Source organism: Bos mutus, chromosome 20 (genome assembly GCF_027580195.1).
Source record: "Bos mutus isolate GX-2022 chromosome 20, NWIPB_WYAK_1.1, whole genome shotgun sequence".
Classification (NCBI taxonomy): domain Eukaryota; kingdom Metazoa; phylum Chordata; class Mammalia; order Artiodactyla; family Bovidae; genus Bos; species Bos mutus.
This window is the reverse complement of record NC_091636.1, coordinates 61,288,800-61,316,424: the sequence shown is the minus strand read 5'-3', so window position 1 is coordinate 61,316,424 and position 27,625 is coordinate 61,288,800. Positions and strand designations below refer to the sequence as shown.

The 27,625-nt window shown below is 40.0% G+C and overlaps 1 protein-coding gene and 1 non-coding gene across 2 annotated transcripts in view; both read right to left on the bottom strand.

Annotated features, from left to right (window-relative positions):
• The window catches only part of CTNND2 (catenin delta 2), a 1,090,646-nt gene that overhangs the window by 818,190 nt on the left and 244,831 nt on the right, over positions 1–27,625 (bottom strand).
• TRNAC-GCA (transfer RNA cysteine (anticodon GCA)) lies at positions 22,378–22,449 on the bottom strand. The gene has a single exon. It is a non-coding gene; the product is annotated as a tRNA-Cys (tRNA).

Here is a 27,625-nt window from a genome sequence, read left to right as displayed (position 1 = left end):
GAGCAACCAGGGAAGCCTCCTAACCTCCCCACCCGCAGCTGCAGACTCTTAATCTTTTCTAGTGTGAAGCCAATGGATTCTTTTGCATTTCAAGTCGAGAGCATTGGATGTCTACTAAACTGAAGTGAAGTCCACAAATTTGGGATACAAATCAGGCAACCCCTTCCAGTGCTTTAGTCTATCACTTCCATACTCACAGGTTTTACAGTCAGGAAATCCAGGACCTCCATTTGGGAAACACATTCCTCCTAAAGTTTTCAGAAAGGCTGGGACTTCTGCTCCTTAGGTGGAATCAATCTGATTTCTCCACCCAAGGAGTGGAGCAGCAGGAGGGCGTAACTTCTTGCTATTGATTTCACTGCCTGTACTTATCTCTCATTATACGGATCTTTCCATCTATTTATAGATATAGCTCCTGCTATATATACAGTGAGCTACAAATGCCGCTGTACAGAGGCATGTTTGTGGCTTTGCATTATTCTTTTTTTCTGAAAAACTGCTTCCAACATTGAGCAAAGGCTTATTTGAAATTGCAGTAAATAATTATGTAGATATTTTATTTTTTATAACTTAAAACTAACTTGGGATGTTGGGGCTTCACATCTGGGGATTATTTGGTCTAATCTTCTTTTTCTTGCATTTTAAAATCTTATTCCAAAGGCTGTGTTTTATTGTTCTGGAAGTTTTACAATGGCCTCTAGCCAAAAGCATTAAGGATTCAAGTTGATGTTAGCATGCTGATGTACTTTTCCTGATTCAGTATCAGGAAAAACTGATTTTTACACAAAAATTGAAGTGACACTTTAGGAAGGACTTTATTATTTCAAATAGACAGAATGGGATTCAAAACTGAATATATTCATTTATCTCCATTAAGATGCTAGCCACAGGCTTTATCATTGATCAATGACAAATGTCCTCACAACCACAGAAAGGAAGAGGAAAGACTCCCAGGTGTTGGCTCCGGGCAAGGTTTTTGATTTGGGCAGCTCCCCTAGACCTTCTGGAGAAGGAAATGGCAATCCACTCCAGTACTCTTGCCTGGAAAATCCCATAGATGGAAAAGCCTGGTAGGCTATAGTTCATGGGATCTCAAAGGGTTGGACATGACTGAGCAACTTCACTTTGTTTCCCAGACCATAATTATGAGTGGATAAGCTCAAGATCTTAGGAAAGTCAATTCAATTTAAACTATATTGACCAGACTTTGGCATACTCATCTGCTTTAAAAAAAAAAAAAAAAAGTGAAGCCATATATATTTATAGAGGTTTGGAAAACAGATCTGTGGAAATAGGAAATAGTGGACATAGTGAAGTCACTTAGTCATGTATGACTCCCTGTGACTCCATGGACTGTAGACTGCCAGGCTCTTCTGTCCATGGGATTTTTCAGGCAAGAATACTGGAATGGGTTGCCATTTCCTTCTCCAAGGGATCTTCCTCACCCAGGAATTGAACCCGGGTCTCCCACACAGATGGCAGACTCTTTGCTGTCTGAGCCACCAGGGAAACTCAAGTACCTAATTACCAGAAAAAGTCATCCACAAACACAAGCAAGTAAATGTGATGACTTTGGATCCCAAACAAGTACGGAATTTGGTTAGTCTAGGTTCTGACTCTCTGAATGCCTTTTGAATGCCAAGTATAAGACATATCAGCAGATTTTGAAGTAAAATAATATCTAGAACTTTTTTGCTTCATGAAATAATCCACTGACTTTCAAAAAGAGAGTTTTAATGAGCCTGTTCCAGGTGGTGCAGTGGTAAAGAACCTGCTTGCCAGTGCAGGAGGCTCGAGACATGCAGGTTTGGTCCCTGGGTTGGGAAGTTCCTCTGGAGAAGGAAATGGCAAACCCACTCCAGTATTCTTGCCTGGGAAATCCCATGGACAGAGGAGCCTGGCAGGCTAGAGTCCAGGGGGTTGCAAAGACTTGGACATGACTGAGCACACGCACACACAATGAGCCTGTTAGATATAACATATGCCAAGTTTTATTAAGAGCTTTATAACCTACTTAAGGAAGACAGAATTTCTGAGTTCATTTAAATACTCCAAAGTCAAACTGCAGATGGAACTACTCTGAAAGGCATTCAACTAAAGAAAGTATGCTGCTGCTGCTGCTGCTAAGTCGCTTCAGTTGTGTCCGACTCTGTGCGACCCCATAAACGGCAGCCCACCAGGCTCCCCCGTCCTTGGGATTCTCCAGGCAAGAACACTGGAGAGGGTTGCCATTGCCTCCTCCAATGCATGAAAGTGAAAAGTGAAAGTGAAGTCGCTCAATCATGTCCAACTCTTAGCGACACCATGGACTGCAGCCTACCGTCTCCTCCATCCATGGGATTTTCCAGGCAAGAGTACTGGAGTGGGGTGCCATTGCCTTCTCTGAAAGAAAGTATAGCATTTACAAAAACAAAAAAAGCACATGATATGCCATACACATACTTGAAATGGGAAATAAACCAATCAGTGTCGCAGAATTAAAGCTTGTCATCTACAGCATCTACTCCCCTTGTTTTAATTTCATAATCTTATTTTTGAAACATCCACCAGCATGGCCAGCAGAGACTTATCTAAATGGAACCTGTGTTCCTCCAAGTGAGTAAAGACTTGGAATCCAGGAGGGGGTGGGGTGGCCTCTGTTTGGCAACTGCAGAGGAATGGGAGGAAGGGAAACACAAGAGAGAAACCCTGCAGAAACTGGAGCAAGCCAGTCCTGACCCCTGCCCCAACACCCCGTCTTCTCTCACATCCTCTGTGTAAGTCTAGCCCTCTCCAACTTTTATCTCTTTTTATTTGTTTATTCTTTTCCCTTTTATATTTTCTGCTGTCTTTCAAATCATAGGTGATCCTGAAGAGATTTTTAATGTAGCATCAATCAAAAATTTCCCCTGTGAATGAAACACTTGTAAATTCACCAAATATGACTTAAAAAAAAAAGAATGGAACCCATGCATGACAGTTTTCAAGGACTTACATAAATGACCCCTTTTTCTCTATCACCTTTCAGGTAAAAAGACAGCTTTCTAAAGTAGTTTTCTACCTAGCGAGATAGGCCTTAGATGTGGTAAGAAAGTCTACATTATAGCTGAATGTTGCCATGATTTCTGGGTCTTTCTGAAACAGGTCACAATTATTAAGAGGTGGGAAGTTCTTAGAAAAGTCATAAAATATGGAAGTGAAATAAATGTTTCACACATCTTCAGCATTGTCGATCCTGGGCTTTTAGAGGCTGATATATGGGGTGAGAAGTCAGGGAGAAGACTGCAGAGGAAATCAGTGATTAAATACAGTAGGAAGAAGCTCAGAAATTGGAAATGAAGGTATATTTACGAGCGATGTAAATCTCCAAAGTTTTACGGTAGCAATTAGAACACTAAACGTAGTCTAAATGTCTTTGGATGCACAAAAAAGTTAAAGAAAACTAGATGTAACTCTTTCAAGCCTCTTTCATACTTGGAAAAAAAAAAAAACTCTTATAATCCCAAATCTATGCCATATTTTGGAGGCTCCCAGGTGGCACTAGTGGTAAAGAATCCACCTCCATACACAGGTTCAACCCCCGGGTCTGGAAGATCTCCTTGGAAGAGGGCATGGCAACCTATTTGAATACTCTTTCCTGAAGAAGCCCATGGGCAGAGGAGCCTGGTGGGCTACAGTCCTTGGGGTTGCAAAGAGTCAGACATAACAGAGCACAAATTGTATTTTTTGTTTACTAAGGTTTTCTGCTATTCTTCTTGATTTCAAATACATTTTTTAATGAATTTATTTTTATTCATGTATAGTTAATACAATACTGTGTTAGTTTCAGGTGTACAGCAGAGTGATTCGGTTATACATACATATGTATATTATTTTTCAGATTCTTTTCCCATATAGGTTATTATAAAGTATTGAATATAGTTCCCTATGCTATACATGTTGTTTATTTTATATACAGTAGTGTTTGTATGTTACTCCCAAGTTTCTAGATCATCCCTCAACTCCCTTTTCCCTTTAGTAACCATTAGTTTGTTTTCTCTATCAGTGAGTCAATTTCTATTTTATAAATAAGCTCATTTGTATGATTTTTTAGATGCCACAGATTTAACTGCAAATTCTCAATCCCAAGACATTTCCTATGAAATGTACTATTCCAATTAATTCTGAATCTGTTTCCCTTTTATGTAAATTAATTTATTACCAGTAAATGATATAAAGTTGACCAAATATTCCATTTTTTCAAAATTATCTCATCCTCTCTAAAAGGATAGTTCTCAATTGGTTGCTTCCATCATAAACCAATCTTCATTTTCTACTTAATTGACTGTCTGCTGATCTTTTTGGTTCTAAGTGGTTTTCCAGTAAAGTAACACCAGAGAGATTATTATAGTGATGGCCATTCCCTAGAAACAGAGGTTAACATGAAAAAATATTGACAGGCAGAAAGGGCTTCTAGTGGAAATATTTAAAACTCTGATGCATAATAATATATTTAACAAATGTGAGCAATTAAAAAAAGTGTATATGCTGACATACTCAAACCTATGCATTCAAGTAGCTGTATTTTCCAATTACTGTTGTTCAAAAATGTGAAAAGAATATTTTATGAGTAAATTCTACTATGATCATAGGTACATGTCATTTCCTCACCAAATACTTATTTAGATTTTGATGGTGCTTGTCCAGGACATTTCTAACAAGGAGTTCAGATTTGCAGCAAAGATCAGGTTAATCTGATTCAAGACATTTCAGGGAGAACACTTCAGGAGTCCCATTTATGTTGGGAATGTTTTTTCCTTATTTTCTACCCTATCAAAATATTATTCTGATCCAATAATGTATACATACATTTCAATAATATATACATATAGTCCATATACACTATACATTCCATAAATGTACAGTGAATGAAAAAGAGAGAGAAGGATTCCTTCATCAGAGCAGAAAAAAATGTCCACTCCATCATAAATCACTGATGAGCAGGAAATAGATCAAAACTTCGATAATAAGAAGTTAAAAATTAGTTGGCATTGACAATGAAGCAAATACGTAATGTTGGAATTCCCTTCTCTGTCAGGAAAATAATCCAGATAGCTATTTCCATATCACATCAATCCTCTGCACGCCAGCTTGGAGTTACCTCCTACTCTGATAGAAATGTGCTTTCATTTACTGTTCAAAAGCTGCAGCTTAACAAAATATTCATCAAGGGGAGCCAAGATTTTCTGTGTGGTGACATCAGAAGTTCAAGACTGTATTTTACCTGAATAGAATTGGCTAGAGCTATATGCAGTTGATACCACCCTAACGCAGAAAGTGAGGAGGAACTAAAGAGTCTCTTGGAGAAGGTGAGAGAGGAGAGTGAAAAATCTGGCTTAAAACTCAACATTCAGAAAACTAAGATCATGGCTTTCAGTCCCAGCACTTCATGGCAAACAGATGGGTAAACAATGGAAACAGCGGTGGATTTTATTTTCTTGAGCTCCAAAATCACTGTGGACAGTGACTGCAGCCATGAAATTAAAAGATGTTTGCTCTGTAGAAGAAAAGCTAAGACAAACCTGCTGCTACTGCTAAGTCACTTCAGTTGTGTCCGACTCTGTGTGACCCCACAGACGGCAGCCACCAGGCTCCCCCGTCCCTGGGATTCTCCAGGCAAGAACACTGGAGTGGGTTGCCATTTCCTTCTCCAAGGTGTGAAAGTGAAAAGTGAAAGTGAAGTTGCTCAGTCGTGTCCGACTCTTAGCAACCCCATGGACTGCAGCCTACCAGGTTCCTCCATCCATGGGATTTTCCAGGCAAAGTACTGGAGTGGGGTGCCATTGCCTTCTCCAATGACAAACCTAGACAGTATATTAAAAAGCAGAGACATGACTTTGCCAACAAAGTCTGTCTAGGCAATGCTATGGGTTTTCCTATAGTCATGGATGGATATGAGAGCTGGACCATAAAGAAGGCTGAGCATCAAAAAATTGATGCTTTTGAACTGTGGTGTTGGAGTAGACTCTTGAGAGTCCCTTGGACAGCAAGGAGATCAAACTAGTAAATCCTAAAGGAAATCAACCCTGAATATTCATTGGAAGGACTGATGTGGAAGCTGAAGCTTCACAATTTTGGCCACCTGATACAAAGAGCCGATTCACTGGAAAAGACCCTGAGGCTGGGAAAGATTGAGGGCATGAAGAGAAGTGGGTGACAAAGGATGAGATGATTTGATGGCATCACCAACTCAACGGACATGAGTTTGAGCAAACTCTGGGAGATAGTGAAAAACAGGGAAGCCTGGAGTGCTGCAGTCTGTGGAATTGCAAAGAGTTGGACACAACTTAGCGACTGAAGAACAAAAACCACATGGACCTCTACTGAGTCAAGAGTTAAAAGGAAACCCAGTACTCCTTTCTCTGGACAGCTCAGGAGGCCACAATATACGAGGCAGATTCTATGAAACGCTTTCAAATGAACTAAAAAGCACTGTAATGTTATAATAGCCATCAACTTCAGTTAGGAAATTACATATTATTAAGGCATAGCCCTCTGACAATACTGGATATTGACAGGAGTAGTGGATTAAGTTTACCATGAGATTATGATACTTTGATCCACTCCATAGGTTAACCTGGTTAAAATAATGTTAGCCAGGCAGATCATGAAAAGAGTTAAGGTTGTTCTTCCTTCAGTAAAATGTAGCAAACATTATTATAATATATTGTGATAATAAGACTGTGGTACATTATAGCCTAGCTTAAAAAAAAAAAAAAAAAAACTGAAATGTTCTGACTCCCATAAATGAAAAGTCTGGGCACCTGAGTTTCAGGCACAGCTGGTTCTAGGAACCAAGAAGATATGTCTTTTTGATCTTTCTTTCCCCCAAACACTCACTACCATTTCTTGTCTTTACTGGTCTGTGCTTGGTTCCATTGACAAATACACATATTCCACATGGTGTCAAGGTGAAGACCAATGTTTCTGGGGTTACAATATTCTAGAACTTTGAGATGATATAGCAGGAGTGGGTAACTTCATCTGTTCAGGATGCTACAGCAAAACACCAAAGTCTGGGTGGCTTATAAATAACAGAAATTTATTTCTCATAGTTCTGGAGATTGCAAATTCTAAGATCAAGGTTCAGCAGATACAATGCCTGCTGAGACCTGTTTCCTGGTTTGTAGATGTCAGTCTTTTCACTGTGTCCTCACATGGCAGAACAGACAAGGAAGGTCTCTTGGGTCTTTGTTATAAGGGCACTAATTCAGTTCACAAAAGGTCCACCCTCATGGCCTAACTACCTTCCAAAAGCCCTGTTTCCAGATACTATCTTAAGAGGATTAGGTTTCAACATATGAGTTTTGGGGGGACACAAACATGTATTGGGTTGGCTAAAAAGCTAATGCAGGTTTTTCTGTAAAAGCATATGGAAAAACCTGAATGAACTTTTTGGCCAACCCAATAGTGTCTCAGCATCCTTATATTCACATTCCATGGAAGGACTCTGATTGGCCCTTCATGGCGTGATGTCCATCCAGAAACCAACCACTGCCATCAGGGCAATGAAGTCCTAGATTGGCCAGGCATGAGTCATATCCCTAGCCTTGACAACTGGAATCAACCATTCCAATAGAACCACATGGAATGAGTCTAAAATACACATTATTTTTTCAGTCAATTTTGTTGTTCAGTCACTAAGTCATGTCTGACTCTTTGCAACTCCATGGACTGCACCATTCCAGGCTTCCCTGTCCTTCACTATCTCCTGGAGTTTGCTCAAACTCATATCCATTGACTCAGTGATGCTATCCAACCATCTCATTCTCTGTTGCTCCCTTCTCAGTCAATTCAGATACTATTTCCTGAGCATCTGGTATATGTCAGACCTTGTGTGAAGCCCTATAAAGCCAGAAAAATGGGAATTAAAAATGATGTTAATATCCATTTCTATCCCAATTAAAGTACTATAATTAATTGAAGTCTAAAACCAAAGTGTAAAACTCAGTCTGTAATAAGGTCAAGGAATTTTGATCCAGGCTGGATCTCACTCTCTCATGTGCTAGTAATATTAACTACAATCCAAAGCTCAAAGCTTTAGGGCTGGACTTTGAAATAATTGCTTCACTGCCTTCTTTCAAATGGGATAACTCAATGGTCCCTTTCTTTTACTAGTCTCATCAGCTTCCTTTCTGTACCTACATATGCTCAAGACTCTTACAAACTATGTCTTTAAACATGCCAACAAATAGATGTAAACCAGCTCCACAAAATATGTCCTCCTGAGCTGGTGTCATGTTTCTTTCAATCTTGCCTTTGTTGTCAAATATTTTGAATCAAGAGTGAATCTTCATTATTTTCAAGATCTTGCCTCTGTTTAACCTGATTTTTGGCTCAGTGGGTAAAGAATCTGCCTGCAATGCAGGAGACACAGGAGACATGGGTTTGTTCCCTGGGTCAGGAAGATCCCCTGGAGGAGGGCATAGTAACTTACTCTAGTATTTTTGCCTGGAGAATCTCATGGACAGAGGAGCCTCGAGGGCTACAGTCCACAGGATCACAAGGAGACATAACTGAAGCGGCATAGCACGTTGTCCCTACACAGTCACTGAAATGTCCCTTCCCATTTAACTAATAACCTTCTTATCACCTTACTTTGCACCATTTCTCTCACACCGGGTACTGCTAAACAGCTTTTGAAACTCTCATCTATTTGATGAAGCAGTGTCTTTCTTTTATTCTTAACTAACTTTTCTCTCCATATTTGCCTAACCTGTTTCTCATCCTCCATGCCCTTCCTAAGCATCACCATGCCCAGAGCAGACAGTGATGGCATGCTTACCAGATAACAATTCCTCCCCAGGACAAGGATTCAGTCAGGAGTCTACTTTTCCTGTAGGTCAGGGTGTGTTGAGGGGGTAATTAGAAGGTGAAGGCAGGAGATCACGAAGGGTCTACCAAGCAAATCCTGGTCATCCTGGTCACGTTGACAGTGCTGATTCATTGATGTACCACTTTGAAACTGGAGGGCAGATGTGTGAGGGGTGGGCGAGGCTTCTGTGATATGTGGTCTTGCTACTAAGAAAGAGACCTTTGAAGAGCTAGCTTCTTCTCTGTCTGGAAATTGTCACATCCACATGTGCTGCAGCTTGCTTCCCACCTGCCTGAATACTGAGTCCAAAGCAGAGGACAGCAGGACTAAAAGAAGAGTGGAGAGGCAAGACTCGGGATCCAACCTATCTCTGTGTGCCCTGCTATAGGGAATAACACATTATCTTGAGGTTTAAGCTAGACTCTTGTGAGTCCCTTGGACAGCAAAGAGATCCAATTAGTCCATCCTAAAGGAAATCAGTCCTGAATATTCATTGGAAAGACTGATGCTGAAGCTGAAACTCCAATACTTTGGCCACCTTATGTGTGAAGAACTCACTCACTGGAAAAGACCCTGATGCTGGGAAAGATTAAAGGCGGGAGGAGGAGGGACGACAGAGGATGAGATGGTTGGATGGCATCACCGACTCAATGGACATGAGTTGGAGTAAACTCCGGGAGTTGGTGATGGACAGGGAGGCCTGGCTTGCTGCAGTCCATGGGGTCGCAAACAGTCAGAGACGACTGAGCTACTGACCTGAACTGAAGCTAGCCTGAGTGAGCCTCAGCTTCCAGCCAGCCACACAATCACCAGGGTCAACAAGCAACACACCAACAACCATTAGGAACCCATACTGCCATTCTGTTTTTCACTTTCAGTACAGTATTCAACCAATTACGTGATGCATTCAATACTTTATTATAAAACAGGCTTTGTGTTAGATGATGTTGCCCCACTGTAAGCTAATGTAAGTGTTCTGAGCACACTTAAGGTAGAATATGGGCTTCCCAGGCAATGCTAGTGGTAAAGAACCCATCTGCCAAAGCAGGAGACGTAAGAGACGTGAGTTCGATTTCTTGGTTAGGAAGATTCCCTGGAGAAGGGAATGGCAACCGACTCCAGTATTCTGGCCGGTGAATGGCATTGACAGGGGAGCCTGGTGGGCTATAGTCCACAGGGTCACAAAGAATTGGACATGACTGAAGGGGCCTGGCATACACACACGTAGAATAGGCTATGATGTTCAGTAGGTTAGGTGTATTAAATGCATTTTCAACTTAGCATATTTTCAGTGTACTGTGGGTTTATTCAGATGCAACTTTTTTTATGGTGTACCATTTCTTTTTTTTGTGGTGAGAACGGTTAAGATCTACTCTCTTAACATCTTTCTAGTACAATGTTGTTAACAACAATCACGATGCATGTACATTGTTGTGTACAAGTCGTGTCTGACTCTTTGAGACCCCATGGACTGCAGCATGCCAAGCTTCCCTGTCCTTCACTATCGTCTGAAGTTGGCTCAAACTCATATCCACTGAATTGGTGATGCTATCCAACCAGCCCATCCTCTGTCACCCCCTTCTCCTTCTGCCCTCAATCCTTCCCAGCATCAGGGTCTTATCCAATGAGTCCACTCTTCATTCACATCAGGTGGCTAAAGCATTGTATATTTAGATCCCCAGGATACATTCATCTGACAGTTGGAAGTTGGACGACCAGTATCTCCCATTACTCCCCACCCACTTACCCTAGCTCCTGGTAATCCCCATTTGTAGGCTCTGTTTCTATGCATGCGGCTTTCTTAGGTTTCACATACAAGTGATATCATATAGTGTTGGTGTGATTTCCTTAGCAAACCTGACCTTGTACCTGATAGCTATTCCACAGCACCTCCACTGTGTTCTTGTTAAAGGACTCTCTCAGTGATCTTGCCTCTTGAGTAAACAAACCATTCTTTTTCCATTTCCATCAAGGTAAGTTCAGAAAGGGAGAAGAAATGCAACAGAAAGTATAAAGACTCACTTCTTTGTACAAGCCAACGCTTTTTGTTACTACACAGTTATCTTAATTATAGAGTCATTTGTCACCACTGACCATTCCAGAATACATGTTACAAGAGTTTTTGCGTGATTTCTTTAAAAAAAAAAAGAAAAACAAAACTGGCTTACACACCTCAGAAAGGAAGATCTTGCCAGCTACCTGCAAGTTTACTAATTACCTGATAGAAGAATCTCCTGACCCGTCAGGAAAGGGTTACTTTTTCTCAGCAGCCTCCCCCTAGCCACCTTTTGAAGTAATTATCACCATATAGCAGGAAACAGACAAGCTGTCTCCATAGAAATGACTGCAACAGCTTGCCGTCCTTCTGTGCAGGTAAACGCACTGCTTACTCTCCCCCCGGGCACCTGGGAGCAGCACAGTGGCCTCTCTGTAGCTTCCAGACATTGAATCACAGCACAGAGTCATGTAGCATCCGAACTCTCTCTGATTTTCAGGGGGAAGACACGCAGTGGTAGCACGTTGGCTTAATGTATGGCAACCTCACATTCTCTTATGAGACAAGTAGATCTTTCTGTGAAAGTTATTCTCCCTGTGTGAAGCCCAGGACACTTCTGCTGGGCTGGTGATAATATTTACTAGCAAGCAACAGATGGAAGTAGGATGACAGAGACAGGGCCAGGTGCCGAGGACTGCCCGCGCGCCCTAACACACAATATTCCATAGCTGATCTGAACACAATTTACTCAGGGCTATTTGCACATTATCCCCCCAACATCTGGGTACACTCATAAAATGTGAGCATGTGTAGATAGTGAAGGCATTCAAAATCAAAGGATTCCATTTGAATGTACATGAGGACACTGAATAAACGTGGAGGAAAATAAATGAGAGTCCTTTAATTTCTTAGTTCTTTTGCTACAATTATAAAGGTCAACAAACTCAGTGCAATGTGAATCCAGACACGTTTCACAATAAACAGAAGGTGAAAGGTATGAGAAGACACTGACCTGGGCCCAGTTCCTGGTACCTTGCAGGTGTTCAAAGATTCAGTTGCAGGTAATCTAAGGGACCTTAACTTTGGATAGAAAAGCAACACACAGACCAAGAAGCTAAATACACTGGCACGTATTCTGCTGTTCAGAATGGGATTAAGGAAAACAACAAAACACATATCACTGAAATAAACACGTATGAATGACAAGGAAAAGAAAGGGAGAGGGAATTAGAATGCACAAATGAAACATGTGGAAAATGTAATAATTGAATACAGATAATTATTAATTTTCTTGGATTAGAATATGTGTCCTCACAACGTAATTTAAACCACATTTTCCACACTATTTATTTGTCGGTCAATCGTGCATTGATTTATAAATTCACCTTTTTCTTAAGGTTCAGTTTGCACTGCTACCAGTCACATTCTTATGGCTTATCTCACCCGCTTCTAGTTTCTAACATATCTTACTTACCCTTCTCTACACATCACTTAGAAATTCACAGACACATAGTGGAGACTCCAGACTTTTAAACTCTCTCTTAAATGCAGTGCATTAACCAGAATATGAAGCTTCGGTGTCAGAATGTAAACTCCAACAAGATGTTAAAAATTTCACCAAAACAACCTGAAGTATTCTCAGCACTGCACAAACTCCGTGTCAAACAGCGGCAGAAAATGAACAAGTTTCATTTGCAGCTAATCTGTACTTTCTCCTAAGTCATATATTTAAACCTGGATTTTAAAATCCATGGTAAAATCATCAGTAGAATATTCATAATCCAGTATAAAGACAATTATTTCCCAAACCTGTATTTATTTTTTAATGGTTTGTAGACAAGCTAACTCAATGACTCCTAATTATTGCAGACTGCCTTTGCATTTACATGGTATTTTGCCAATAATCAGTATTCCTCATCTCTTTTCTATAAGACTGCACTTTATAAAGTGCTCAAAGAGAAAAGGAATGCATATCTTCTTAAACTTGCTTCTTTGGTTGGAGTTTTTGGCTGCACTGTATAGCATGCAGGCATGCCACAGGACCAGGCATGGAACCTGTGCCCTCTGCAGGGGAAGCATGGAGTCGTAACCACTAGACTTATCTTTAAGAAGGAAAGGGCCTTCTTAAACTTTAGAATGAAGGGAAATATTCTCTGGGAAGTGGAAATGTCATGGTTTAAATGGTCCAAGGGACAGATTACCCTGAGCAGCTGCAGTGAGTTTCCAATCACATTCCTTTAAAACACAGCTTGAAAACACACGGTGTAAACTAGAAGTCTCTGCTGCAATCCCGCAGAGCAACAGCCTACAGAGCTCCAGGCAGGATGACGGTGTCGTTCCATCATGATGACTGAGCGACTGCCTCCAGGTCAAAGCTCCAAGTCACTGCATCCTGCCCACGTCTCCACTTCCTCATGGGTAACATGAAGGGTTTGGAGAAAACAAACTGAGCTCTCAACAGTTCTAAACTGTTGTGATGGTAAAAATGCTACAGTTGCGTGATTTCAGGGATGAGAAGGACACATTTTTACAAGGTCTGCACATCTGGGAAAAGAAGCAAAGAAATGCCACCTCTTTGTTTCCATTTGTTTCACAGTGACCTGTGTTCAACACACTTATGAGCATGTCCCAAGAGATGACAGGCTTTTCAGGGCAATTTTGCTTTCAGAGAGAAATCATGAGCTCAGAATCTGTGCTTGATGCCAACAGAATTTTAAATCTTAAGACAGATAGGAATATCCACCACCCCTTTCCCGCCCCTGCCCAAGAAAGATCCTTTCTAATTTAAATGTGAAGATGGCTCTCAAAACTACAGTTACATGTACTATATTAACAACTTTTATAGGTTGGTAGTTTTCAGTTTTATAGGTTGGTAGTTTCACAGAACGATGGAAGATTGGAGGCGAACCCTTAGTAAAGAAACAAAAACTTCATAAAGGCTACAAAGAAAGAAAAGGACATTAGGCTTATTGTAAACATCCAGTTTTGTCTGATTCTTTGCCACACCGTGGACTATGGCCTACCAGGCTCCTCCATCCATGGGATTCTCCAGGCAAGAATACTGGAGTGGGTTGCCATGTCCTTCTCCAGGGGATCTTCCTGATCCAGGGATCAAACCCAGGTCTTGTGCATTGCAGGCAGATTCTTTACCATCTGAGCCACCAGGGAAGCCCAACATAGGCGGATTCTTTACCAACTGAGCTATGAGGCAAGCCCCCAAACAATTTAGTATCAGCAATTCCATGAGGTTCACCATAAGCAGATTGTTACCTTTAGACAAAACCCAGATAAATAGCTAATAGGAATATCAACAACATGCTGACTACTAAGACCTTTTTCTTCACTAGACCTGGCGCCACTCTTTCAAATGGAGGGCAGCAGATGAAGTGTATGCGTGAACTTGATAAGCATAAAAACTCAGGGAATCATGAGGACCACAGTGATCTGTATAACCCATGCTCTGCCAAAACTGGTTGGATTTCTTTAAAATAGAAATTAAAATGACAGCCATCACAATGAACACACGAACAGGTCACAATCTCATCTTTCATGACTTTCTCATAACAAATTTGAATTTTCTGGTAATTTGAGTGTCAGGTTGTGCTCAATTGTATGTAAACAAACAAATTAGGGTCATATGACCTACTGTGCATGCATGCATGCTCAGTAATGTCCAACTCTTTGCACCCCTTGGACTGCAGCCCACCAGACTCCTCTGTCCATAGGATTTCCCAGGCAAGAATAGTGGAGTGGGTTGCCATTTCCTACTCCAGGGGATCTTCCTGACCTAGGAATCGAACCCAGGTCTCCTGTATTAGTAGGTGTATTCTTAACCACTGCAGCGCCTGGGAACCCCTATATGACCCGGTAATTTGTTGCAAGATAGATATTGGGTTTTAATTGTAAAAATTAAATAAAGCAATTTCTTCTAATCATAGCTTACTTTACCAAATAAAACTATTTTCTCCAACTTAAACTTTTACTTCTTAATAAAGACAATCAAGACAGCCAGCTTTGCAGGTAAACACCAGAAGGTTTTTCTAGGTAAAATTACATGGATAAGTAAAACAATAATCATTTTAATGATAATACTAATCCTCTTACTCCTAGTTTCCATTTGGTGAACACTTGCAATTTTATTGCTCTCTGTTCCAAGAAACTCTACAGACATTATCTCATGTGTTTCCTACACACCACACCTACATGGGAGCTATTCTCCCTGGTTTAGAGATGAGGCGATGAAGATCCGAGGGGCTTATCCTTAATCCTCTCATTCTCTAAAAAGAAGTTCTATTAACATTCACATCTATTATATAAACAAGCTTAACAAATTAACAAAAAATCGTGAAGCACTGAACTTTGAAACATTCTTCTATAGCACAAAAGATGAAATAATAAAGAGACTGTGGATAACTCTGCCAGGCATAATGAAAGAACTGCTAACAGCAGGCCACTGCATTGGCTATAATCAGCAGCAGTCCATCTTCATATTCAGGGAACTTACTTTTCCAGTCAGAGCTAGGGAAGCAACGTTTTGGAGGGTGAGCTGTTAGTGGATGGGGATGGAGGGGAAGGATTGTTACTAAATTGCATAATAATTTAGTGATAATTCTATTGTTGTTCAATCACTAAGTCATATCTGACTCTTCACAACTCCGTGGACTACAGCACGCCAGCCTCCCTTGTCCTTCCCGTTCTCCTGGAGTTTGCTCAAATTCGTGTCCATTGTGTAAGTGATGCTATCTAACCATCTCATCCTCTGCCGCCCCCTTTTGTATTACTAGTGAATAAACTACATTTATTGTTTATTTTTTGCCATACTCAAAGGGCTCTCCCGGGAGCATTTGTGATTTCCTGACAAGCATTCACAGAGCCAGTATCTCTGGCTCCTCCTCATGAAACAAGTCCTGCCGATGAATGTGCAAGGGTGATACATCCCTAATTGTTAGCACATTAAAAAAAAAAAAAAAAAAAAAAACTCATAGTTTTTTTTTTTAATTGACAAAATTCTCATTTAAAAATCACACAACATGGTTTCTTAGTGGAATTCATATATATATATATATATATATATAATATTTAATATTATATAACCCTGGAATAGGATATGGCAACCCACTCCAGTATTCTTGCTTGGAAAATTCCATTGACAGAGGAGCTGGCAGGCTACAGTCCATGGGGTCACAGAGAGTCAGATATAACTTAGGGGCTGAACAACAACAACAGTACATTTTTAATATAGAGAAAAGTAGAAAAGAGTCGATAGAGTAAGAAAACAGAATTTTTCATTACCCATCCTTCCTAGAAATGTGTCTCCCAAGACTCTTTTTCACATGCTCTCCATACCTACTTTCACTACAATTCAGTCCATTTTGCCTTAAAAGTCTTTTGAATTCACCCTCCCTCTCCCATTTCCCCTGGCATTCACCTGGTTAAGCTCTTTGTCAATTTTTTTTTTTTTTTGCCTGGACTACTCTGATAACCTCCTAACTGGCTTCCCAAACACAACACTGATTTCTTTCAATTTATTCATCCTTTAGCTGGAGTGATCTTCCTGAACCCAAGTGTGATCACATCACCCCCTGCTTCGCATCCTTCCATAGCTGTCGTGTATAAAAAATGAACTGCATCACAAAGCCAACAGAGGGCCTTTATCATGGCCTCCTGCCAGCCTCACCGCCTCAATTTCTGACACGCTCCACCTACAGTCATCACACCCCCATCACCAGAAATGATTCCCAGTGCCCCCAAACCATGATATTCTGTTTCCTGTATAGATTTAAGGATAAAGAATCAGCATGTAGACTCCAGCAGCATTTACTGAGATTCAAAATCTGCTTGGACCACTTGTTACCAGAGGCCTGAGGAAGTGGCTATATGCTCTTGAAGCTGCAGTTTCTGCTGTAATGCTGCTGCTACTGCTGGTAAGTCACTTCAGTCGTGTCCGACTCTGTGCGACCCCATGGACTGCAGCCCACCAGACTCCTCCGTCCATGGGATTTTCCAAGCAAGAGTACTGGAGTGGGGTGCCATCTGCTGTAATAGGGAGGAGCTAATTGGACCTCACAGAGCTTATTTGTAAGGATCAAATGAGATAATGCATGGAAAGTTTCCATACAGTGCTTGGCTCATGCACTGGTAATCCTTACAGGGCCCTATTCCGAGAGCTCAAAATTCATTACACTTAACAGAACAGGCAGGGGAAACCCCAGCCCACATAGAACACGTATTCCAGTGCGTGCATGCATGCTGAGTTACTCCACTCATGTCTGACTCTTTGAGACCCCATGGACTGTAGCCCGCCAGGCTCCTCTGTCCATGGGATTCTCCAGGCAAGAATACTGGAGTAGGTTGCCATTTCCTCTCTTAGGGATCTTCCTGACTTAGGGATTGAACCCACATCTCCTATGTCTCCTGCATCGCAGGCAGTTTCTTTACCCACTGAGCCATCAGGGAAGCCCCATTACAGTGGAGAGAGACAGTTTTTAAAATTAATGAATATTTTATACAGTATACTTGAGGTTACAAATTCCTACAAAGGACACCAGAGCAGGGTTAGCAGAAGTGTCCTTTTAAGTAGGGAAGGCAGGGAAGACCTTATTGGTTAAACAGCATTTAATCCAAAATGTGAGGGAGGCAAGGAAATGAGCCCCGTGGACCTCTGGGAAGAAGATTCAGGCAGAGAAAAGAGCCGGGAAAATCCCTGTGGTGGGAATGGGCCTGGAGAGCTTGTGGCTGGCAAGGGGACCCATGAGGCTGAAGCCAGGCATGCCTGGGTGACAGAAAGAATAGACTCAGAAAAGTCACGGTGAAGCAGATTGTGCTGTGGTCTGGGGGCCCTGTTAAGGAAGTTAGTTTTACTCGATTCACCTTTGTGGGAAATTTTACCCAGTCTTCCAAGCTGGGTCAGAAGCTGTCTGTCCCTACTCCCATAAAGCACCCAGTACCTTCACCATGGCATTTATTACAGCAGCCCTCCCAACCCTCCAACTTAGCCAGGCTCTGCCATTCATCACAGTGTCCCCAGCCATCTTCTGGGGGCACATAAGGAAAGGTTCAATAAGAAACAAAGGAAATGATGGTGAAGGAACCAACGAAAAATAAGCAATGCACGTTCAGAAAACCAACAAAAAGTGTCCATGCCACGGTGAGTTGAGTATACAATTTAAGATTCTGAAAAGAGTGATAGAAAATAAACATATATCGCCCACAAACATCATGTTCAAATTTTCAGAAATTTCAGCAACGAGGTTCAGAGACACTAGATGACTTTGCTAAAATTATTCTGTTTTATAATTTTCCGGATTCTTGCATGTGTTTCTCAAAAATAACCCTGTGCTTTTTAGACTGAAGTATGTCCGTTCTCAACTGAGGCCTGAAATAACAGGTGACCGGAGGGCACAGCAACCCACTCCAGTATTCTTGCCTGGAGAATCCCATGGGCAGAAGAACCTGGTGGGCTACAGTCCATAGCGTTACACAGAGTCGGACACGACTGAAGCGACTTAGAAGCAGCAGCAGCAGAGGCAGACTCAGGCCTAGGACTCAGGAACCCATGCCCCCTGAGAAGGACTTGGTTGTGTGCACTGAATAGCATTGCTTCTTACAGCATAAATGAACCCAGGAGATTATCCATATCAGAACAGAACAGCTGCAGCAGAGAGAGCTAGGAGGAGGCAGGAAAACTGTCACAACCATCTGAGACAATGGAACAAATCTTGAGAGTGAGGGAGTAGAAGATAAACAGGAAATCATTTCATTCTGCACCCACTAATCACAAATGGAGTCAGCCTTCTGATGAATGACACAGTGGGGACCACAAAGCTAGGGGCACTGACAATAGCTCCAAGGTGACTTGATTCAACAGTATTTACACCAAAACTACTACTCCCCATAGTGTCTATTCTCTATAGTGCTGTTTTATCATACTGTACTTTTATCAATTCTAATGCTGGCGTAACAGTATGATCTGCAATGCATTAATACAATGTAGAGCAGCTACGTATGCATGCTCAGTCGATCAGTCATGTCTGACTTTTTGGGACCCGCCAGGCTCCTCTATCCATGGACTTTTCAGGCAAGAATAGTGGAGCAAGCAGGTTGCCCTTTTCTCCTCAAGGGGATCTTCCCAACCCAGGGAATGAAGTCCTGTCTCCTGTGCCTCCTGCACTGGCAGGCAGATTTTTTACCATTGTAAAAATTGTTTACCTGGGAAGCCCAGGAGCAGCTATAATAAAGACAAATGAACACTGTATGTGGACTCAGAAGAGACTCTTCATTTACTACCCATGAGAGCTTTGACAGGCTCATTTATTTTAATTCCAGACTCAGTTTTCCAATCTGTAAAATGAGGATGACAATATCCATTTTAAAGGCTTAGTTATAGGACAAATAATATGGTAGGGTATTAAAAATGATGATGTGTCCTATGAAGGAAAGAGATGATGTAGATCTCCCCCTCCATATATATTTGTGGATTAACTGTGCTGCCTTAAAATTACATGAAGTTTTACTAAGATTTTACTTTATCATAATTATAAAATATATATGAAAGAATTTTCCTACTATCTAGATAACTAGCAGAACCTAAAACCAGCATCATACTCCACTCTCATTCCTAAATTTTGAGTAAAAAAATCAGTTTGTAAATGTCAACTGTAGAAAGTGTTCAGACATACTAATCTTTTTCTCATATAATGTGCTACATTTTCAGACAGATAATAATCATGGAATTGCAGAAATTGTCTAGTAGATCTGTAATTCAGCAATACCACTTCTAAAATGTATCATGTGACATTTGACAAGGAGTAGTTATTGCAGCTTGTGATCATTAAAAATAAGGAATGAGTTACATCGAATTACCTGGAAAGTTAAAAATAAGGCAATGTATTTCCTTCAACATGATAGGATCCTATCAACTCTTTTCAACAAAATATATTGTCATATAATAGAAGTTACTTTGTCAAAGCATTATTACAATTCCTGGCCTCCAAGTAGGACAGCAAATGCACAATATGAGTGAATTCCCATTCTTCCCTCCTACACAAAATTGTGAAGAATATTTAGCACCAGTCAAACATCAGACAGAAATATATCTTGCTCTTTGAAAAACAATACCCTGAGTATAAGTCTTAAAACATAATCATTTCAAGTTTGGCAATTTTCAAATTGCTGCAATTGTAAAATGACTTAAAAGTGACAAGTCAAAGCAAATTACACTTTGGCAGGGAAATAAAAGCAGCACCAGAAGTGGGCTGGAAGAGCATAGAATCCAAAGTATCAGCTCACTGGCATGTCACAAAATCATGTAACTGTTGACCAATACTACTTAGCCATGCAGCAGCTTAAATGTACAACTGAACATAAAAAAAAAAGAAAAAAATCTGTCAAACAAAGTTACAGATGAATAAGAAAGCATATTTATTCAAGACCACATGGTCCTCAAATGCTGCTTCATTTTTACAAAAATACCAAGAAATGAAACAAAGGGGAAAAGCACAAAGGATTCCACAGCCCTCTTTATTCACTTAAGGTTGTGGGGGCTCTGATTTAAGAATGGGTGCTCTCAACAAAATACTCTTTTCAAAGTAATAATTTTGATTGTTTATAATTATGCTACAAAACATTGCTGTATGCACTATGGGTTAATATGAAATTAGTAACTCCACATAGAAGAATCATAGCATACTAAGCTGAAAATACATGGAGAAGAAAATGTAAACCTTTAGTTTAAGAATGTATAAGCTGTGGTGCATACACACAATGGAGTATTACTCAACCATTAAAAAGAATACCTTTGAATCATTTCCAATGAGGTGGATGAAACTGAAGCCTACTATACAGAGTGAAGTAAGCCAGAAAGAAAAACACCAATACAGTATATTAACGCATATATATGGAATTTAGAAAGATGGTAATGATAACCCTGTATAAGTTCAGTTCAGTCGCTCAGTCATGTCCAACTCTTTGTAACCCCATGAATCACGGCACGCCAGGCCTCCCTGTCCATCACCAACTCCCAGAGTTCACTCAAACTCACGTCCATTGAGTCGGTGATGCCATCCAGCCATCTCATCCTCTGTTGTCCCCTTCTCCTCCTGCCCCTAATCCCTCCCAGCATCAGAGTCTTTTCCAATGAGTCAGCAAAAGAGACACAGATGTATAGAACAGTCTTTTGGACTCTGTGGGAGAGGGCGAGGGTGGGGTGATTTGGGAGAATGGCATTGAAACATGTAGATTATCATATGTGAAACAGATCGCCAGTCCAGGTTCAATGCATGATACAGGATGCTCGGGGCTGGTGCACTGGGAGGGAGGGACCTCTGGGAAGGACCCAGAGGGAGGGTATGGGGAGGGAGGTGGGAGGGGGTTCAGGATGGGGAACATGAGTACACCCGTGGCAGATTCATGTCTATGTATGGCAAAACCAATACAATATTGTAATTAGCCTCCAATTAAAATTAATAAATTTATATTAAAAAAAAAAAAAGGAATAGTTAGAACTGAAACTAAAAGATGGGAAACATCAAGTAAAGTTGGGGATTTGTCCTTCCCTCATTAATGGTAAAACCTATATATATATGTCAACTGAGGTCTCACTTTAAGTTAATCAAGATACATGAAGAAGTTTCAAGAAAAGAGATAAAGATCACTAAGAAAAGCAAGAGCAAAAAAAAAAAAAAAGTAATGATTCTGACAATGTCAACAGCCTCATTGTTTCATTTTTTTTTTTTAATCCATCAGACAGGATGTCTCCACAAGATAAAGACAAAAGAATGTGAATGAAGTAAATATCTTGACAGAAATGATATGTTTGGTTAATAGATCACAGAATGTAGTATTTAGGGTGAGTTTCGAAAATTATAGTTTCCCCAAACACACAAGTACTCAACAGAAGCAATGCTTTGAAAAGTGACTTTCATCTTAAAGATACAAAGTTCAGATACATTTTTTTTTTTTACTGTTTTTGAAGGAAATTTAAATACAAAGAAAATAAAGAAATATTCTGGTGGTCAATTATACAATTTATTGTTAAAATGTGCTCAGTACCTTTTTCCACACAAAACATTAATCTTTTCTTTGAAGTGGCTCTCTATAACCTAAAGGTTCTATAGCTAATAATTCAAAAAATACAGTTGAAACTTTAGTTTAAAAAGTTTACTTAATATCTCAAAAGCATCATAAATATATTTTTGAATAATGATTCTATCATTAAAACCTTGAATTTTAGCAGGTTATTATTTAATCATTTGGAAATATGGCTGAAATATACTTTTTAATTTCAATCTTGGATAACATTGAGTGTGTGATTGCTAGATATTTTAATTTTCTCCCTTGTATTCTTTCTTTTTTTCTAAACTCTTCTGCAAAAATTAAAAAAAAAAAAAGGTATTTTTAAACTAAGGGATATGATTCCTAAGTGAAAGTGAAAGTGAAGTCGCTCAGTTGTGTCTGACTCTTTGTGATACCATGGACCAGGCTCCTCTGTCCATGGGATTTTCCAGGCAAGAGTGCTGGAGTGGATTGCCATTTCCTTCACCAGGGGATCTTCCCAACCCAGGAATCGAACCTGGGTCTCCCGCATTGCAGGCAGACGCTTTACCATCTGAGCCACCAGGGAAGCATAATTCCTAAGCCATCTTAAGCCATCTTAAAAAACATAAAACTTGACCGGAAAAAATATTGGAAAAATGATAAGGTATTAAAATGAAACAAGCCAGAAGCACATGAGACTGCCTCCACAGACACAGCTTTGCTGAAAACTCATCGTCTAGACTTTGTTTTATTGGGTAGCATGCAAATATTGGAAGGAGGACATAAAGACTGAAAAGGGACCCGAGGATGCAGAATGGCTCAAGAGCAGTCTGGAGGCATAAGACAGAGAAAAGATGATGCTGCTGCGATGGTAAATGCCACTGTGAAGTTTAGGAAAAGGATGCAGACATTGATAAAAGGTTTTTAGAGGTTTAACTGTGAGATGCTTGATAAAATCTCTCCTTCCTATGGCTCTAAAACTTTAGAAAAAATCTCCAACCCTCTTCAAAGTTTAATCCTAAAAATGTATGGGTCATTCATCTTTATATATTGCCACTCTTAAACTCATAGTCCAGAAACCAAGAACATTTTCAAAAGGTAACTCCAATTTTCACAGAAGAACAAGATGAAAAGGATCTACCAAAACAAAATTAGTACATGATGAAATAGTCACCTAAATTACTAAAGCTGAAAGAACGCTATTCTGTAGCATTTATTAATGACATGAAATAAATTTTCAGTAGTCATGTGGATTTTGTATGACTATATTCTCAGCATGTTATTTCCACTAATTTAAAAATAACTGGGGACATAATAGCAAAGAATTAAGAACATGGATTTTAGATTAAGTCAACTTGCATTTGAAACTCAGTTTTGGAAGGTAGTTTTATTTATTTGAATTATAGCTTCCTTTTTTTCAGATGGGGTTAAAATACCTGCTTCACAGTACTGTTGAAGGGATTATATGATACACATGAAGTGCTTGACACAGTATATTATAAAGCATTATAAAGCAAATCTTTTAATATCAACCAAATATTTCTTAAATCAAGAAGTCCATTGAGGACAGGAACTTGTCTTGTGATCGCTATAGTTAGTCTAACACATACAAATGCTCAATAAATATTTGTTGAATGAATAGCTATTGTTACTATCAATAATTATTCTAAGAATTTTCCCTAAATGTAGGTACTAATCTAAAAATATTAATAATACAGTAAATTCTTTTATGTTCTATAAAATCAATGAGAACACTTAATTAGTGACAATTGGACCACCGTTCCTAGAGGAGATAAAGCGTTAGATTCCTGCAAAGCTCTGGGACATAATGTTTTACAACAAACTATCAATATATCACCTTGAGCTTTCCTGGTGGCTCAGTCGGTTAAGAATCCACCTGCAATGCAGGAGACCTGGGTTCAATACCTGGGTTGGGAAGATCCCCTGGAGAAGGGAATGGCAACCCACGCCAGTATTCTTGCCTGGGAAATCCCATGGACAGAGATGCCTGGCAGGCTACTGTCCATGGGGTCATAAGAGTTGGACATGACTTAGTGACTAAACAACATTCAATATATATTGTGGATTCATTAACCTTGAACTTATGCCATAATAAACTCAGGCCTGAAGCTTAACTAATACATGTATTTTCTCCATAAGGCATATCACCGCTTTCTTGAACTTAGGAATAGTAGAGAGCACTTAAGCACTATGCCTGGGAGCTATCTGAAACAGCAAAATAAAAACAAAAAAAGCACAACAGTTGAAAAAAGGGCACTAATTAGACTGCAAAGAAGACACTCTTTTATAGTATAAGTGCTGGGGGGGGAAAAAAAAAGTAGTGTGTCACCTTGTTTGACCTCAGCTCAGAAATTGCATGTCAGGTGACTAAAAGTTTTCATACCACAAGATGCAAGTTTTGTGGTTGATCATAAAAGAAATACTGATCTTGATTTGCAAGTTACAGATGACTGTTATCAAGTAGGCAAATTTCACAAATATAAAGTTTCCCCAAAATGAGGATTGAGTGTATATCTAAAAGGGAAGATGAGACTTAACTAGGATTCAGTTCAGCTAAGTTTAGTTCAGTTGCTCAATCATGTCCGACTCTTTGCAACCCCATGGACTGCAGCATGCCAGGCCTCCATGTCCATCACCAACTCCCAGAGCTCACTCAAACTCATGTCCATTGAGTCCGTGATGCCATCCAACCATCTCATCCTCTGTCGTCCCCTTTTCCTCCCACCTTCAATCTTTCCCAGCATCAGGGTTTTTTCAAATGAGTCAGTTCTTCGCATCAGGTGGCCAAAGTATTGGAGTTTCAGCTTCAACGTCAGTCCTTCCAATGAACACTCAGGACTGATCTCCTTTAGGATGGACTGGTTGGATCTCCTTGCAGTCCAAGGGACTCTCAAGAGTCTTCCCCAACACCACACTTCAAAAGCATCAATTCTTCAGCGCTCAGCTTTCTTTATAGTCCAACTCTCACATCCATACATTACTACTAGAAAACCATGGCCTTGACTAGACGGACCTTTATTGGCAAAGTAATGCCTCTACTTTTTAATATGCTGTCTAGGTTGGTCATAACTTTCCTTCCAAGGAGTAATCATCTTTTAATTTCATGGCTGCAATCACCATCTGCAGTGATTTTGGAGACCAAAAAAATAAAAGTGTGCCACTGTTTTCACTGTTTCCCCATCTATTTCCCATGAAGTGATGGAACCAGATGCTGTGATCTTGGTTTTCTGAATGTTGAGTTTTAAGCCAACTTTTTCACTCTCCTCTTGCACTTTCATCAAGAGGCTCTTTAGGTCTTCACTTTCTGCCACAAGGGTGGTATCATCTGCATATCTGAGGTTATTGAGATTTTTCCCAGCAATCTTGATTCCAGCTTGTGCTTCATCCAGTCCAGCATTTCTCATGATGTACTCTGCATATAAGTTAAATAAGCAGGGTGACAATATACAGCCTTGATGTACTCCCTTTCCTATTTGGAACCTGTCAGTTGTTCCACTGTTCTAACTGTTGCTTCCTGACCTGCAGATTTCTCAAGAGGCCGGTCAGGTGGTCTGGTATTCCCATCTCTTTCAGAATTTTCCACAGTTTATTGTGATCCACACAGTCAAAGGCTTTGGCATAGTCAATAACACAGAAATAGATGTTTTTTTTTATGGAACTCTCTTGCCTTTTCAGTGATCCAGTGGATGTTGGCAATTTGATCTCTGCTTCCGCTGCCTTTTGTAAAACCAGCTTGAACATCTGAAAGTTCACGGTTCACATACTGCTGAAGCCTGGCTTGGAGAATTTTGAGCATTACTTTACTAGCGTGTGAGATAAGTGCAATTGTGCAGGAGTTTGAGCATTCTTTGGCATGCCTTTCTTAGGGATTGGAATGAAAACTGACCTTTTCCAGTCCTGTGGCCACTGCTGAGTTTTCCAAATTTGCTGGCATACTGAATACAGCACATTCACAGCATCATCTTTTATGATTTGAAATAGTTCAACTGGAATTCCACGGCCTCCATTAGAATTGTTCGTAGTGATGCTTCCTAAGGCCCACTTGAGTTCACATTCCAGGATGTCTGGCTCTAGGTGAGTGATTACACCATTGTGATTATCTGAGTCATGAAGATCTTTTTTGTACAGTTCTTCTTTGTATTTCCACCTCCTCTTACTAGGATTACACTTTTGCAAATCTTACTAGAATTACACTTACTAATTTTATATTATTTCCCCCTTCCCCCTTCTCTGTTCAGTAATATCTTGAACACTGCTTTTTTAAGCAGTAAACTCTCAATCAGTGCTTGCTAAATAGGAAAATTAGCCCACGTTTGGGAAATTTTAAGTCCAGTGGAAACTAAATACACAACAGGACTAAAAATCTCACTACTTTGCTTGGCATCTTAAATATTTACCATAGAGTTTTCATCAAAAATATTATATTCAGCAGGTCATTTTGAAAAATGTTACCAACAGAGGTATGGCCTTAAACAAAGACTACCGGGGTTGTGGAACAGTTAGAAGAAACTGACAAGTGTTAGATGAGGCTGAGTAAAGAGGAAGTTGCCAGACAAAATCACTAGCTTCAATCAGAGACTATAGAAAGTTACAATCATAAAAGGTCAGATGTGGAAGAGGCAGCCCGGAAGAAGAGATCACACAGAAGAGGAAGTGGGTCTAAATGCCATGTTATTAAAAATGTTGATTCTGTCACATCTTGTCATATCCCTTATTCTTCAGGACAAAGTCTAGTGGCTGGCTTTAGAGGAAATTAATACCCTATCATAATCTATTCAAGCTATTGTTCCTGACAAGCAATGAGGGGAAAAGATGTTTTGTCTTGACAGCTCTGTGACTTATGTATGTGTTGGTTTAGGACTTCTGACTCCACTGAAGCTCCAGAGTCAAATTATTCTCTAGAGAATCATTAAGAATTACAGAAAGCATCCGCCATCTCTCCTTCCTCTTTTATAATGGGATGGACAAATAACAAGCAATTCAGAGATGTTTCCTGTTTATAACAATGCTTTCCTATATCTTGAGAACACATGAAATATTTTAATTTTGCTACATTCACATTTACTTCATTCATAAAAAAGACAATACAAAGTTCCATTTTCTTTACTTGGCATGAGTTTGATGTTTTATATTATTATGCAGGCATTATTTTAAAGCTGATGCAGGCTTATTTACAATAAATATGGGTTTATTTAGGCAATAAATACAGAAGAGTAAAATCCACATTCCTTTAATCTGTTCCCATTCTTTTTCATTAAATAAGTAACATTACATATTTAATACATGTTATTATTAACATTATGATAAAAATATATATGTAGTTTTGCATTATTTTAAACTCTTTTGTGATGCCATGAACTGTAGCCTGCCAGGCTCATCTGTCCATTGATTTTTCTCAGGCAAGAATCCTGGAGTGGGGTTGCTGAACTTTCCTCCAAGGAATTTTCTGGATCCAAGGAATCTTATGGACTCAGGGATCAAACCCACATATCCTGCATTGGCAGGCAGATTCTTTACTACTGTGCCACCTGAGAAGCCCCAAGGATATATGGGAGTTTTTGCAACAAAGACCAGGTGATCAGACTGTCAGGACCAGGTAGTTGGAACATCAAAAGATTACTGTTAATTAAAGAAAACCAGATATCTTAAGTTAAGGTAGTTAGCACTTCTCTGTATTCATTCCTTTTGACAGGCACCTCAGCTACCCGGGCCCAGCAGCCTGTGTTTTCTCATCCTGAGTT